The sequence below is a fragment of the Physeter macrocephalus genome, chromosome 5 (genome assembly GCF_002837175.3).
Source record: "Physeter macrocephalus isolate SW-GA chromosome 5, ASM283717v5, whole genome shotgun sequence".
In the NCBI taxonomy this organism is placed as follows: domain Eukaryota; kingdom Metazoa; phylum Chordata; class Mammalia; order Artiodactyla; family Physeteridae; genus Physeter; species Physeter macrocephalus.
The window spans coordinates 78,496,168-78,510,662 of NC_041218.1; the positions used below are offsets into that span (position 1 = coordinate 78,496,168).

At 38.7% G+C, this 14,495-nt stretch overlaps 1 pseudogene; it reads right to left on the bottom strand.

Annotated features, from left to right (window-relative positions):
• Positions 1-10,494: 10,494 nt before the first annotated feature.
• Positions 10,495-11,309, bottom strand: LOC102982990 (40S ribosomal protein S2-like; annotated as a pseudogene).
• Positions 11,310-14,495: the final 3,186 nt, after the last annotated feature.

The window sequence follows — 14,495 nt, forward strand, 5'->3', positions numbered from 1 at the left end:
CCCAACGCAGCCAAAATAAATAAACAAATAAAAAAAAAAGAGTGTACTCTAGAACCTATAGCTCTTCTCCTGGGTCCTGAAAAATGATGATTAAAACAGGCAAGTCTATCTGAGACAGGCTGGGACCTGGGACCTGGGACCTGGGACACTTTGCTGCAGTGTTTGCACCTGGACAAACATCTTCTTGAGCAACAAAATACAAAGAAACTATAAGGGACTAAAAATAACTGCGTGCATGTGCAGTTGGGGTAAATTACAGACAACATGATACAAAGAGACCAAAAACCCAGCTGCCACTTCTGAAGGGTAGGAAGCAAAAGCAGGGTACTATGCATGCCCCCTGCACACAGAGCCACCAAAGGGGTGGGCAAACTACCTAAGCCACCCCTCTGGCCCACCCCTGGACCCATCCCTACCCTCACCCCATGCAAGGAATCAACTCCCCCCACCTCAGGGAGCAAGCGAGCAAGCAAGGGAAGCTGTTACTTGTTTTCGCTCCCCTCTGTTGCAGCATGAGCTCCAATAAAGCCCCTCCTGAATTTCTTTCTTTTTTGTGTGTGTGTGCACTTGGGCTCTTCGTTTTGGTGTGTGGGCTTCTCTCTAGTTATGACGCGCAGTTTTTTTCTCTCTCTAGTTGTGGCGCGCAGGCTCCAGGGCGCATGGGCTCTGTAGTTTGTGGCACGTGGGCTCTCTCGTTGATGCGCGCATGAGCTCAGTAGTTGTGGCGCGTGGGCTTAGTTGCCCCTCAGCGTGTGGGATCTTAGTTCCCTGACCAAGGATTGAACCCACATCCCCTGCCTTGTAAGAGGCGGATTCTTTACCACTGAACCACCAGGGAAGTCCCTGCTTGAATTTCTTGACGGGCCTCTTATCAATTTCTATTGATTAAGGAGGGCAAGAACCCTGGTTGGTAACATAACTGGTCAAGGACACAAATAAAATCAAAGTGGGAGAAACTTCACACAAAGCTGAAGTAAAACAGCTAGAGTCTGATTGCACCTGTCCCACTAACACGTATCCCACACTAGCCAGTCTGAATCCTCACCGTTAGAATTCCCTTTCAGTATGATAGAAAGAACAGCAAAGTCAGTGTCAGAAAACCTATGTTGTTCTGATTATACGGACTTCAGTCCAGTTCCTTAGCATTTCAGAGACTCAGTGTAATAAAAGACCTGCATAAAATGCCCTCTAAATTCTCTTACAAGCCTAAACATGCATGAATCTAGAAAGAAACACTGGAGCGTGAAAATTACCCTACAGTAGAACCTATTTTATAGAAATAATTTTAAAAGCATTAATATTCAAAGATTCCCAAGATCTTAACTTCATCACTGAAAACCTTCCTCAGCTTCATCCTGTCTCGGTCACGTGAGGTCATCCTATTTAAAAATCTAATCTTTCCCTGACTGGCACAGTCTCCTTCCTCTGCTCTGTTTTCCTCCAAAGCATCCACCTTTTAACATACTAAGTCACTCATTTTCTATGCTTTTGTTGATCTGTCTACCCCTCCACCAAATGTAAGTTTTACCTGGGAAGGGATTTTGTTGTTGTTCCTGGATGGATGCCAAACACATATAATACCACATGACATACAGAAGGTGCTCAGTTAATATTGTTGAATGGATGCACGAGTGAATTCTCAATACAAACGTGAAATGAAACATTTCCTAACTTAAGTTACAGTTGCAAAATCAGATCTAACCAACTACCATCAGTCTATTAGCACCATGTTCCTTCCATGTGGAAGTATATTTTAAGTAGATTTGTCTTTTGAAATAATACAAAACCTTTTTGAAAAAAAAAGTGAGTGAACATCAGCTTGTTGAACTGATTTGACTTTGTTCCCAGGAGAGAGTTCATTTAAGATCACGCAAGTTCAAAGTCAATGAATCATAAAGTAATTAAAAAACTAAAAAAGAAGTGACATTTTTTATGAACTCTGCAAGTTCAAAAACCATTTAAGGTAACATTATTATTGTGTTAGGAATTCCTCACCACTGATGTCTGAGGGCAAAAGCTTTGGCTATAGAGTAAGAGAATGATTAAATGGATGTATACTAGGAGTAATTCAACCAAATAAGCACTGAACATTGAAGGGATTTCCCTTTAGGAATAATCTTCAGAACAAATTTGCTAAGCATCCAAGAAAATTGGGCTCGTTACTTTATAGCCATATTTCATTTTTAGCTGAAACTTCTCTCAAGGAAGTCACCTATTGGCCTACTAATAATGAGCATAACAGAAGTAAACATTCCGAACTTAGACATCCAGGTACTAAGCTAACTGCTCTACATTCACTGTCTAATTTTAAAAATGAGGAATTTCCGTTGCAGTAAGAATAAATACATTGTCCAGTGTCAAATGACCTGTTTCTAAAACTTAAATTTATCAGCATAAGACAATATTTCCTACTATTGAGGACATTCAAAGCATATGCCAGTAGAATCTGAAGACAAATCTCCCCAAAAGTTCAAACGATGTTATTTCTTGGCAGGCATCATTGAAATTGGTTCATAGTCTCCTTGGGTACCTACTTTGAAGAGGATAGTGGTCATTTTAAATGTAAAAGTTCCGTTTTGTTTGTAAAAAACAAAAACAAAGCATCCGTCGTGTATACTAAAATTATGCCAATAATTTTCACCCCTGGAAACACACGTACATAACTTGAGGGGCTCTGTGCTCCTTCCCTTTTCCATGACCAGCATCTAGCAAAGCCCCGCCACACAGTGCTCAATACAAATTTTAAGTAAAGAAAAGAAGACTCAAGAAATAAATAGTTGTTCCAGTTAAGTGTATCTTTATTCGTTTGGATATGTTTTAAAATGTCAAATAGGGACTTCCCTGGCATTCCAGTGGTTGGGACTCTGTGCTTCCATTGCTGGGGGCACGGGTTCGATCCCTGGTTGGGGAATTAGGATCCCACATGCTGCGCAGTGCGGCCAAAAATTTTTTAAAAAACAAACCAAAAAACCAAAAAAAAAAAAAAAAGTCAAATAATGCTGTTAATGGGGATTTTTCTAAGTCCATTCAACAGACAGAAATTGAGTACCTACTATCTGTGCTGTGCTTTGTACTAGGCAGTAGCTGTATGGCATAAAACAAATATTCAATATCCTGTGATAAGCCATAATGGAAAAGAATATATATAAAAAAGAAGATCTCTATGTGTATAACTGAGTCACTTTGCTGTACAGCAGAAATTAACACATTGTAAATCAACTATACTTCAATTAAAAAAAAAAAAGACACAAGACTCCTACCCTCATGGAGCTCCACTCTTCAGGGGAATGACAATTAAGTCCCTAAATGGTCTTTCCTCCTTATTACCTTCCTCAGGTCAAGGTATATATGGTGGTTAGTTGGGAAAAGTACCTCTAGGTCTTTGATCTTCTCCATGACACTTTGATGTTGATAGTGAAGCAGCAATTAGATAAAATGTAGCCATGTTACATAGAGTGGATGGCAAAACCAGAGCTAGAATCCAGTTATTTCAGTCTACCATATGTTTTCTTACCACTTAAAGAAATATCTCTCCATTTTTTACCTCTATCTTTCTCCGTTGCCCCTTTCTCTCTTTCTTTAAAAACATTAAAGGAATTTTCAGAAATAGAAAGTTTTGAAGAAATGTAGAATACTGGGAGTTCTCCATGTTACTTGTTTTAGCCAGTTAATTTTGCCCTTCACTAAATGTGTCCATTTTCTCCTTAATAAACAGCAAACCCCCCTGAAAGACGGATAACAATAGCCAGGGTCCTGGAACCTCTTCTTTATTCCCATCTCCATGCTTTGCACAAAATACCACTTTTTCCATTGTAAAAATAATACACTTTTAGTATAGAAATTTGTAAAATACTGAAAAGTTTAAAGAAAAAAACTGACATAACTTTCATCACTATGAAACAACCATTCTTCACCTTTTGATGTATTTCTTTCTAATATTACATCAATTAATTTCTTTTACATAATTACTATCATGCTGTCACAATTTTCCCCTGCCCTTTTCTTTGCATATTAACATAGGTACTTTCCAATGTTATTGCAAATTTTTGAAGGTACATTTTTTCTTTTTTAAATTATTTTTTATTGAAGTATAGTTGCTGTACAATATTATATAAGTTAAATGTGTACAATATAGTGATTCACAATTTTTAAAGATTATACTCCATTTACACTAATTATAAAAATTGGCAGGCTTCCCTGGTGGCGCAGTGGTTGAGAGTCCGCCTGCCGATGCAGGGGACACGGGTTCGTGCCCCGGTCCGGGAGGATCCCACGTGCCGCGGAGCCGCTAGGCCCGTGAACCACGGCCGCTGAGCCTGCGCGTCCGGAGCCTGTGCTCCGCAACGGGAGAGGCCACAACAGTGAGAGGCCAGCGTACCGCAAAAAAAAAAAAAGAAAAAAAAATTGGCTATATTCCATGTGTTGTACAATATATTCTTGTAGCTTATTCTATACCTAATAGTTTGTACCTCTTAATCCCCTACACGGCCCCTCCTACTTTCCCTCCCCTCACTGGTAACCACTAGTTTATTCTCTGTATCTGTAAGTTTGCTTCTTCTTTTGTTTTATTCACTAGTTTGTTGTATTTTTAGATTCCACATATAAGTGATATACAGTACATGTCTTTCTCTGTCTGACTTATTTCACTTAGCGTAATGCCCTCCAAATCCATCCATTTTGCTGCACATGGCAAATTTTCATTTTTATTTTTGGCTGAGTAGTATTCCATTGTATATATATATACCATATTTTCTTTATCCGTTTATCTGTTGATGGACACTTAGGTTGGTTTCATATCTTGGCAATTGTAAATAATGCTGCTATGAACATTGGGGTACATATACCTTTTAGATTAGTGTTTTTTGTTTTTTTGCTATATATCCAGGAGTGAAATTTCTGGGTCCTACGGTATCAATAGTTCTATTTTTAGTTTTTTGAGAAACCTCCATATTGTTTTCCACAGTGGCTGCACCAATTTATGTTCCCACCAATGGTGTACAAGGGTTCCCTTTTCTCCACATCCTCAGCAACTTTTGTTATTTATGTTCTTTTACATGATAGTCATTCTGGCATGTGTGAAGTGATATCTCACTGTGGTTTTGATTCGCGTTTCCTGATGATTAGCAATGTTAAGCATCTTTTTCATGTGCCTGTTGGCCATCTGCATTTCCTCTTTGGAAGAATGTCTATTCAGTTCTTCTGTCCATTTTTAAATTGGGTTGTTTGTTTTTTGATGTTGAGTTGTAGGAGATGTTTATAAATGTTGAATATTACCCCCTTATGGGTCATATCATTTGCAAATATTTTCTCCCATTCAGTAGGTTGTCTTTTGTTTTCTCAATGGTTTCCCTTGCTGTGCAAAAGCTTTTGAGTTTAATTAGGTCCCATTTGTTTATTTTGTTTTTATTTCCTTTACTTTAGGAGATGAATCCAAAAATATTGCTGAGATTTATGTCAGAGTGTTCTGCCGCTGTTTTCCTCTAAGAGTTTTATAGTATCCAGTCTTACATTTAGGTTGTTAATCCATTTTGAGTTTATTTGTGTATATGGTGTTAGAGAATGTTCTAATTTCATTCTTTTACATGTGGCTGTTCAGTTTTCCCAGACCGCTTGTTGAAGAGACTGTCTTTTCTCCATTGTATATTCTTGCCACATTGTTTCGATTACTGTAGCTTTGTAGCATACTCTGAAGTCAGGGAGCATGATTCCTCCAGCTCTTTTCTTCTTTCTCAAGATTGTTTTGGCTATTCGGGGCCTTTTGTGTTTTCATACAAATTTTAAAATTCTTTGTTCTAGTTCCGTGAAAAATGCCATTGGTATTTTCATAGGGATTGCTTTGAATCTGTAGATTGCCTTGAGTAGTATGGTGATTTTAACAATATTGATTCTTCCAATCAAAGAACATGGTACATCTTTCCATCTCTTTGTGTCATCTTCAATTTCTTTCATCAGTATCTTATCGTTTTCTGAGTACAAGTCTTTTACCTTCTTAGGTAGGTTTGTTCCTAGGTATTTTATTCTTTTTGATGTGATGGTAAATGGGATTGTTTCCGTAATTTCTCTTTCTGATAGTTCATTGTTAGTATATAGAAATCCAGCAGATTTCTGTATATTAATTTTGTATCTTACAACTTTACTGAATCCATTGATGAGCTTTAGCAGTTTTCTGGTGGCATCTTTAGGATTTCATATGTATAGTATCATGTCATCTGAAAACAGTGACACTTTTACTTCTTCCTTTCCAATTTGGATTCCTTTTATTTCTTTTTCTTCTCTGATTCCTCCAAAACTATTGCTTCTCTCCAAAACTATGTTGAATAAAAGTGGCAAGAGTGGGCATCCTTGTCTTTTTTCTGACCCTAGAGGAAATGCTTTCAGCTTTTTACTGTCGAGTATGATGCTAGATGTACATTTTATATCATATTTTCTTTAAGTGAATGCATCATAATTTGCTCAGCCATTCACATGTGGCTAAGTATTTAGGTTACTTATCATTTTTCACTGTTATCAAATAAAGTAGCAATTAACATCTTTGTGCCTGATATTTTTCCTGTACTTTGGATTTTTTTTTTTAAACTCAACACTACACTTTATTTTTTCTTTCAATATTTATTTATTTTGCTTATTTATTTTCCTTTTAATTTTTTTTTTTTGGTTGCATAGGGTCTTAGTTGTGGCACATGGGATATTTGTTGAGGCATGTGGGATCTTTTTGTTATGGCATGCGGTCTGCTTGGGCTTCTCTCTAGTTGTGGTGTGAGGGTTTTCTCTCTCTAGTTGTGGTGCATGGGGTCCAGGGCACGTGGGCTCTGTAGTTGTGGCGCGTGGGCTCTCTCATTGAGGTGCGCAAGCTCAGTAGTTGTGGTGTGTGGCCTTAGTTCCCCCGCTGCATGTGGGATCTTAGTTCCCTGGCCAGGGATCAAACCTGCGTCCCCTGCCTTGGAAGGCGGATTCTTTACCACTGGACCACGAGGGAAGTCCCTGGATTATTCCTTTAGAACAGATCTCCTAAAATTGAATTGAATCAAACATTTAGAGTATATATTGCCACATTATTTCCTTATTCATTTTAATAATTTTTATTTCCAACCTATTTTACTTCACTTGTGTGAACACTTGATAATCTCACTCTTCAAAATATCTTTGCTGTTTTAATTTGAATTTCTTTGTAGTTAGTGTGAACATTTCACTATGTCCTACTTTGTTCACCAAAGTACGTTGTTCACCAAAGTATTATTGCCTTTCTGTGTGTGAATTGCCTATTTGTGTATTTTGCCCAGTTCTATTTGGGCTTTTGAATATTCTTATACACTTATATGAACTCTTTAAATATTAAGAGTATTGATCCATTGTGATATTTACAATGAAGAGCTATTTGGTTAACTGTCGCCTTTAAATCTGAATTTATTCAAGATAATTTTTGTTTTTTTTAGCTTTATTTCAAACAATTATTTATAATTATTTCCATATCATTATTTACTCTCAATGTCCATCAATAGCCCTTTTCAGACATTACACTTTTACTCTCAAGTTGTTAATTTTTATTCCTATTTTATTCCATTTATCATCGTTATTAGGCTATCTGAGTAATAATACTACTTACTCAATACCAAACACTTTTCAAGTCTTACTCAGTTTACTTCTTACAAAAACCTTAGGTGGCTTCTGCTATTGTCTCCATTTTAACAACGCACAAATCAAGGTTTGAGTAACCTGTCCAAAGCCAGTCAGTCAACAAGTGATGCAGTTAGAATTCGAAGCCTCCTGAGCTTCACTTGATTCTCATCTTTCCCTTGATCTTACTGTCGTGTCCTCTCTCCCATTAATTCTGCAATTCATTTAAAAAATTTTCTTGTGCTATTAAGGGTGGTTTATTTTAATAGAAGACAGAGACTTACTCAGAGGGATGATTCACTAATGGACTTTTAAGGATGCCACTAGAGGCTGATAAAGGCTATAGAACTTTCAAAGCACCAACTTAAGCCATTGACCCCCTGGTCTGATTTCTATAAAGCTGTCTCTGACATCAGACACTCAACACTTACTGGTCTCAACAAGTATGTATTGAATCTTTATTTGTGTAAGTTGCTGTGCTATTAAAATATAAAAAGAAATGCCTAATCATATAAAACAGTAGTAATGAATACCAAATGAGAGGTATAGATAATTAGCCGTAGGATGGGGGTGGGTAAAAATCACTTCTGGTTACTATAGACAGAGGAGGGTTTTCAGAGGAGTAAAATTCAGGCTTCTGTTTGTCATTGACTTGATACATGGCTAAATCACTTAGTTTTAAATTTATTTATTTTATTTTATTTTTATATTTGTCTGCATTGGGTTTTCGTTGCTGCACGCCAGCTTTCTATAGTTGTGGCGAGCGGGCTCTAGAGTGCAGGCTCAGTAGTTGTGCCGCAGGGGCTTAGTTGCTCCGCGGCCTGTGGGATCTTCCGGGACCAGGGCTCGAACCCGTGTCCCCTGCATTGGCAGGCGGATTCTTAACCACTGCGCCACCAGGGAAGTCCAGTCACTTAGTTTTAAATTAAGTCAATTCGTTATCTTCTGATCACCATTTCACCCAAGTTAAGGTTGTTGCAACTCTTGGTTAAACAAAGTCAGGAGAAATAACTTCCTTAGCAATATACTCACATTAAGAACTTCTGTTTTAAGTACATGCGTGCATAGAAACAATCTGATGTAATCCAGTGTGAGTTCAGGTACAATCATTCAATGTCCCCTGTCATTAAGATAGTCATACATCCTTTGTACATGAAGTTAATTACACATAAATGGGTGGAGAGTGTGTGGATCCTTGATTATTGTTGCCACAGCTGTCATTTGTCTTGCTCTTTGGACTGAAACTTCAGGTGTATTCTTTCTCTGGCTCAGGTCAGTGGAGTTCATCAACATGAATTTGCATTCTTTTTTATAGACTAGTGAACCTTGATTTCAGACTCAGATTGGCTAAATAGAAGAGGTGGAGAAATAGGGGAAATGAATTATTGGAGAGACCAGGGAAAGAAAAACAGGATTTACAACAAAAGAGTCATGGGAAGAAGAACCTCCTGAAGAATTAAAAATTCTCTTCTTAGGAGAAGAAGGAAAAGTAGGTGAAAGCATAATAGATAAAATGTAAGAGTGGCTTGAAAAGATAATGAAGGGTTAAGGGAGCTAGGATATAAATGTTCATCAAAATATACAACCAGAGAACCTTTACATTCTTCAGAATACATTTTTAGTCAATGCTGGTTGATTGATAGAAACATATGTAATGGATTTTCTATTAATGGTGGAATTTAAAACTTCTGAAAATTCTACATTAAAGAAATAAAAATACTTACTAACACATTTACAGAAATTAAAAAGCAAGGAATTGGAATTAAGATTCATTTGTGAGTAGTTTAATAGGCTGTAAGATAAAGAGAACTAATGAAAGTAGCTAAAATACTGGTGGTTCCACATCTAATATCTAATATTTCAACGCACTGAGAGAAACTCACCATTTATGGGACTTATATGGCAAATACACTTTACATTTAAAATTGAATTGTCTGGAAGTGTTAGTGAGGACGTGGAAAAAAAGGGAACCATTGTGTTCTACTGGTTGGAATGTAAATTGGTGCCATCATTATGGAAAACAGTACAGTGGTTCCTTAAAAAATTAAAAATAGAACTACCATATGGTCCCAGCCATTCCATTTCTGGGTATTTACCTGAAGAAACCAAAAACACTGACTCAGAAAGATATATACACGCCCATGTTCCTTGCAGCATTATTTACAATAGCCAAGATTTGGAAACAACCCAAGTGTCCATTGATGGATGAATAGATAAAGAAAGTGTGGTATATATATACAACACAATATTATTCAGCCATAAAAAAGAATGAAATCTTGCCATTTTTGACAACATGGATGACCTTGAGGGCAGTATGCTAAGTGAACTAAGTCAGACAGAGAAAGACAAATACTGGATGATCTCATTTATATGTGGAATCTTAAAAACAAACAAAAAAAACAAGCTCATAGATAGAGAGTAGATTGGTGGTAACCAGAGGCGGGGGGGTGGGAGTGGAAAAAATGGGTGAAGGGAGTCAAAAGATCCAAATTTTCAGTTATAAAATAAATAAGTCATGAAGATGTAATGTACAGTATGCTGACTATGGTTAATAATACTGTATTGCATATTTGAAAGTTACTAAGAGAGTAAAACCTAAAAATACTTATCACAAGAAAAAAAAACTCTGTAACTAAATATAGTGACAGATGTTAACTAATTGTGGTGATCATTTCATGATATATACAAATATTGAATCATGATGTTGTATACCTGAAATTAATACATGATGTGTATCAATTATATCTCAATAAAAAAAGATTGAGTTGTTTGGTAGATCTTTGCATATTGTTTTGCTTGACATAGGGTAAAAAGGTATGCTTCAGAAGAGGTTAATTTTTTTTTTTCTGGCTTCATTCACTTTATTCTTCTCATATAAAACTATGTGGTGGCTATAGCTGGAGCCTGGGTCCTCTGCACGGAAATTCTGGTGTGGGTCTTTACAAGATAGTCAGTGAATTCCTGATACAGAGACTTGGTAAACACCATCTCTCTCCAGAGATCAGGAGTGAGATAACTGTAGGTCTTGGAAATGGCATCAAAAAGTTGCCCAGGGTGGTGGTGCAGCCCCTGGCAGAGGTGTAGCGGTCATCAATTCCGGCCATCATCAGTAGCTTCTTGGGCACAGGGGCTGAGACGATGTCAGTGCCCCTGGGGGCAGGGATGAAGCACACCAGCACAGAGCAACAGTGGCCAGTCACCTTGCAAGGGATGGTATGGGACTTGCCAATCTTGTTCCCCCAGTAGCCTGGCCGCATGGGGACGATGCGGAGCTTGGCCAAAATGATGACCCCACGGATGGCAGTGGCTACCTCCTTAGAGCACTTGACACCCAAACCGACATGTCCGTTGTAACCCCCAGTGGCGTCAAATGCCTTGAACCCGGTCTTCTGGCCAGCACGGGTCTGCTTTTGCCAGGAATAATCTTCAAGCCTCATCCTTGAGGCATGCCCTCCAGGAAAAAGTCAATGATCTCAGAGTCCTTGTTGGGCAGAGAGAGGAGATAGATCTCCTCCAGGGACTTGATCTTCATGCCCTTGACCAGGCGGCCCAGCTTGGTGACAGGGAACCACTCCTTGTCCTCCGCCTTGCCTCCGCAAGCTCCGCGGCCTCCTCGGAAGCCACCGCGGCCTCCCATTCCAGGCCCCCTCGCCCCCACCTCCGGGCCCTTCCCCAGCACTGGCTTCATCCACCATCTGCTGTTTTTAAGGAGGAGAAGAGCGAGGTCAATGCTACTTTGGATGGCAAACAGTTTCAAAGAAAATAAGGCAACTAGCCTGACAATGGTATTTATGATATCTCTGCCACAGGAAGAGCACTACATGAACTGCAGTACAAACAAAAAAACAATAAAACACACAATCCCAGTCTATCTGGGCCAGAAGAACTTGTATAAATAAAATAATCTACAATCTCCCTGAAGGCAGAATATAATGTTTACACCATCTATCACTACAATTTAGCACAGTTTTTGGCTTTTGGCAGGCACTCAGTAAATGTTTGTGGAACAAATATTGACTGAACTGAGGCCCAGAATTATGAAGAAATATCCCAGTATGTATAAGCATAAATAATTTTTAAAAATTTAAGCAGCATAAAAATAAGACCCAAAAGCCTTTATATAATTTTATACTTAGTCCACGTTTTTCTGAGTCAACCTGCTCATTCATTTTTTTCTATTCCCTTAAAACATGTTTACTGAGCATTTACTATGTGCCAGACACTGTTTCTAGGTTCTTCAAACAAAATAGCTTGACATTTGAGTAAAGACCTGAAAAAATGAAGAAATGAGTGTTATGGTACAGCTAATTTAAGGGAGTCAAGACACGCAAAGGGGCTGCTTTCTAAGGGGTTTCACTGGAAATTAATGAGGCTCAAAGAGGAAGTGTCTACTCCAGCTCTTTATTACCAGAAGTGGCTGGCAGTAATGTGAGATAGGAGTCAAAGTCTTTAAAGTCAAGGACTGCGGCTTGGGAGTACGTAGAACTACTATAAACGCCCGGAGGAAGAAGCATGCTTGGATGATCAAAGAACAGAAGGCTGATGAGACTGGAAGTGAATAACCCAGGAAAGAGTAATAGGAGATGAGGTCAGAGGTGAGAGGGGGCCAGGTCTTGGAGGGACTTATAGGCTATAGGAAGTACTTTGGATTTTACTCTCAGTGAGAGGGGAAACCATTGACTTGACCTACTCTTAACAATAGACCCTGGGGAGGGGAAGGTGGAGAGGGACTGTTAAAGAGGGTAAAGGTATTGAATTGTGCATTTTTTAGATTTCTTGAGTTTCTTTTCCTCGATTTACATCTTTGTTTTTATGGAGCACATTTTCCTCTTTCTTCTGAATAAACAGCACACGGGAGATGAAAAAAAAAATAAGGGTAAAGGTAGAAATAGAGACCAATTTTGAAGTTATTGCAATATTTGTGGTGACAGATGCTGGGGAAAGTGGCAATAAAGGTGTGAAATGATACTGTATTCACTCATTTTCTTTATTATTTAGGTACTGTTTTTTCCCCTCTTTTGCTCCTTTGAAAGTAACAGGGAATAAATAAATGTAGCTACATACATGTGGTCTAAAGAATGCCAAGGAAGGGCAAAAATAGACTGAGAAGGGGATTTTATTACTAATATATAGCAATTGTTGGGTGTTTAACATGTTTCAGGCACTGTACAAGCCTTTTAAATACACAAATCACTTAATCTTGCAATAACTCTATGAGGTACCACTACTATTTTCTTTTTACCAAAGAGGCAACTCAGGGACTGGAAAGTTAAGTAACCTGTTCAAACTTACACAGCAAAAACAGCAGAAGTAGTACTCGAATGTAAGTCCGGGTTGTTTGTGGAGTCAGGTACCAAAAAAGAAAATTGCTGTAAATTAATTTAAAGATTTACATGTGGAAAAGCACAGAGTGAAAGAAAGAGCAAATCATCTGAGAGGTGAGTTGTGATGAAATGGAGTGAACACCCATGGATGTGTTGGGGGCAAGGGAGGCAGTGTAAGGAAGTGAGGTGAATGAAGATAGAGAGAGAGAGACTGTGCTACAGTCCTTAAAAGCCAAAGGGAAGGGCTTCCCTGGTGGCGCAGTGGTTGAGAGTCCGCCTGCCGATGCAGGGAACACGGGTTCGTGCCCCGGTCCGGGAAGATCCCACATGCCGCGGAGCGGCTGGGCCCGTGAGCCATGGCCGCTGAGCCTGCGCGTTCGGAGCCTGTGCTCCGCAACGGGAGAGGCCACAACAGTGAGAGGCCCACGTACCACAAAAAACAAAACAAAACAAAAAAAACAAAAAAAAAGCCAAGGGGAAACTCTCAGATATGATATAGTTGGTATTAGGGAGCCATTGCAGGATTTCTAAGATGAAGTCATAAGATAGAAATGTTTCACTGGGTGGGGTGGGAGGCTTGAAAAGGCAGTGTATGAGAGTGTACTATAGCAGTGTACCATGGTGTAGGAGTGGTTAAGAGTGTATTTATGAGGGCTGGGAGCTGAACTGCTTTCAAGTCCTGGGTCAGCTGCTTACCAGTTGTGTGACTTTGGGCACACAATGTCAACCTCAGTTTCTTTCACTGTAAAAAGTTAGTAACAATAATAGTACATACGTCAGAGGATAATTGTGGGGATTAAATGAGTTAATGTCTTTCAAGTGCTTGGGATAGTTCCTAGTACACGGCCAGTGCTTACTCAACGTTAGTTATTACTATTCCCACAGGTACGTACAGAATAGACCGCTGAAGGGATGCAAATCTTGAGTGTTGGGAGAGTACAGACAAGTTGGTGAAAGGACTACTTGCCAGTGGAGGGCAGGAAGGTACAGAATTATGGGGAAGCACACTTCAAAAAGGAAAAATAGCTGCATGTATGAAGGTGTGTGAGTCAAGACTTGCAAAGGGGCTGCTTTCTAAGCCGTTTCACGGGAAATTAATGAGGCTCATAGAGGAAGTGCCTAGTCCAGCTGTTTGATATTACCAGGATTGGCTGGCAGTAAAGTGAGACAGGAGTCAAAGTCTTTAAAGTCAAAGCCTGTGGCTTGAGAGTAGCTAGAACTGTCCACTGTTTTAGGTCCATTGTATTTTATGTCCATATCTTCATGTCGGTGGAGCAAAGCAACTAAAATATATACATAACATATATATATATATAGTAGAAAGAGCTTTAACTAAAAATTCTCTGGGCTATTATGATCCTTAAACTATGTATGTCCTTGATAGAGATTTTCACTTGAAATCCAAGCCTGTAGAAATAGTGCAATCAGCATAATATATATAATACTTAAAAAAAATCCTGTTAGCCATAAAAAAGAATGAAATAATGCCATTTGCAGCAACATGGATGGACTTAGGGATTATCATACTAAGTGAAGTAAGTCAGACAAAGACAAACG